The sequence below is a fragment of the Hipposideros armiger genome, unplaced genomic scaffold (assembly GCF_001890085.2).
Source record: "Hipposideros armiger isolate ML-2016 unplaced genomic scaffold, ASM189008v1 scaffold_128, whole genome shotgun sequence".
Classification (NCBI taxonomy): Eukaryota; Metazoa; Chordata; class Mammalia; order Chiroptera; family Hipposideridae; genus Hipposideros; species Hipposideros armiger.
In genome coordinates this window covers 3,155,555-3,158,001 of record NW_017731478.1, presented here as the reverse complement: position 1 = coordinate 3,158,001, position 2,447 = coordinate 3,155,555, and the positions used below count along the sequence as shown (strand labels likewise).

Below are 2,447 nucleotides of genomic sequence, written 5' to 3'. Positions count from 1 at the left end.
CCAATGTGCCACTCGGCTGGCCCCTTACCATCTTTTTGGGTTTTTTTGTTTTTGTTTTTTTTTTAGCTGAGCCATCCTGCTACCTGTTGGCAGCTCAGTGGCTGCTCAGCTCGGGCTGGACTCGAACCACTGTTGCTCAGAGCTCAAACTCTTGAGCAAGCTCTTAACCAACTGAGCCACCCTTACCATCTTTTTGATTGTCCCTTTTGATTACAGCCATGCTAGCGGGATGAAGTATCTCATTGTGATTTTGATTTGCATTTCCCTAGTGATTACTGAACATGTGTTCATGTCCTTATTGACCATTTGTGTGTCTTCTTTGAAGAAATGTCTATTCAAATCTCTCAACCCATTTTTAATTGGGCTGTCATTTTATTGATGAGTTGTAAGAGTTCTTCAGATATTTAAGATACTAGACCTTTATCAGATATATGATTTACAAATATGTTTCCCATTCTATGGATTGTCTTTTCACTTTCTTGATGGTGTTCTTTGAACCACAAAAGTTTTAAATTTTGATGAAGTCAAATTTACCTGTTTTTTCTTTTGTCACCTGTGCTATAGGTGTGATAGTTAAAAAACCACTGCTTAATCAAAGGTCACAAAGATTTACACCTATGTTTTCATCTGAATCTTAGTTTAGCTCTTACATTTAGGTCTTTGATCCAATTTTGAGTTAATTTTTATATATGGTGTGAGGTAGGGGGTCCTATCCAGTTGCTCTGGCACTATTTTGAAAAGACTATTCTTTCTCATTGAATTGTCTTGGTACCTTAATTTGTTTTAAAACTAAATCTTATTCTTTTTAAAGTACATTCCCAAGGTTGCTCAATAACTGACTACACTCAGTCAAACATAGAATATACAACTGAATAAGGTTAACATGTGTGTATGTGAAAAGCCCCCATTGTAAGAATCAGTTACTTTCACTTTACATAACCTAAGAGTATTCTGGCCACTGCACTGGATATATTCATTATCTTGACTATGGTGATGGTTTCATGGGTATATACATGTCAAACTTACCAAACTGTACACTTTAAATATGTGCAGTTTATTGAATGTCAATTATACCTCAAGAAAAAAAAATTTTTTTAAAGAGATAACCTAAGGGCAAGAGAATAAATGAAATACCTTTTTTTCTTAATCAATTTTCAGGATCAGTTTCTCTGGTGGGGCCTAAAGATATATTACCTAATAATATATTTCCTAATAATTTAGGAAAACTTATACTTCTACATTTCTCTTAACCAACTTTGTTCCAAAATGTAAGCAACCCATTTAAATTCAATATTTGTAAGGCTGGGACCAACTCATCACCCTGGGATAAGAATTCATGAGAGTTGGAAATGTGTTTTGACTCTTAAGGAAAAACATTTTTAGGTCTCCTTCTAGTGAGAAGTCAGAGAATAGGTTTTTCCTTTTCTACATAAAATGTAAGCCCTCCCAACTGCACCAAGCTCCATTTTGGCAGAGACTTCATGTCTATTCATTCACCCTCATATCCCTATCAAGAACACGGCCACGCACACAACAGGCACTCAGTAAATACCTGTTGAACAAATGAATAAAATCCCACTTAATCTGGCACCACCTTTTCCTGAGATCATTTTGGACTGAGGCAAGTGGCAGCTCTGTTCCTCTCTCTAACTCCACAATTCCATCTCTAGAGTCAGATGCTGTCTGTTTTCTGCAAATTTTCTTATTATTCAACTTTTTATATTTGGAAAAACAAGGTAGTGTGGCTTAAGAATCTCACATCCAAGAAATGAACTAAAATATTGTATCAAATATTTATGCATAGGAGCCACAAACTAGAAACAACCAGGTGAAAGCAGTTAGGGCAATCATAGCATCCCCTCTGGAAGAAATAGTCCACAGACTTAAAATGCTAATTATGATGCATCTGCAGTAACATGGAAAACGAGTAGTGTGACTCAGGAAATGAAAAGTACCATCATTGACTAGGATTGCAAACTAAAATTTTACACACAGTGATCTGCTAGAATTGATACGCCATGAAGGCAAGATGTTTTGGCGCGTTCTGATTATTGGACAGTGCCTGGCAATATAAAAGGTGCTTATTAATACCTGCTACGTGAATAAACTAAATAGAAAACATACCTGAAGGAAATGAACAAACGTGGGAAAGTGTGTTCAAGCAGTGGAAGTGTGGGTTGTTTCCTCCAATTCTCCCTAAAGTTGTGATAAAACTTTCTCAGTTGAAAGGACGGCCACAGAAACCCTCCACCGAGCTCCGGCTGCTTCCTCCCCTGTCCTGTAACTAAGGAAGCATTTGAATTGGAGTAGGATGTGGCCCGGCTTCAATTCCAACAGGGGCATTTTACAGGGTGTGTGGCTCCAGCCCGGGGGCTCCTCGGGCACTTGGTATTTAGGCTCCCCCCCCCAGCCCCACCCCCGAGGTTGAGAAAGCAGCGCTGCCCCCG

At 38.5% G+C, this 2,447-nt stretch overlaps 1 protein-coding gene across 3 annotated transcripts in view; it reads right to left on the bottom strand.

The window, feature by feature from the left end:
• IFT81 (intraflagellar transport 81) overlaps positions 1–2,447 on the bottom strand; it is a 192,523-nt gene that overhangs the window by 188,693 nt on the left and 1,383 nt on the right. For 2 of the 3 annotated variants that reach the window (XM_019648954.1, XM_019648953.1), the window contains exon 2: positions 2,125–2,284. The gene's annotated coding sequence lies outside the window, so the exon portion shown is untranslated. The remainder of the gene's footprint in view (positions 1–2,124; positions 2,285–2,447) is intronic. The other variant, XM_019648955.1, reaches the window with a different exon arrangement.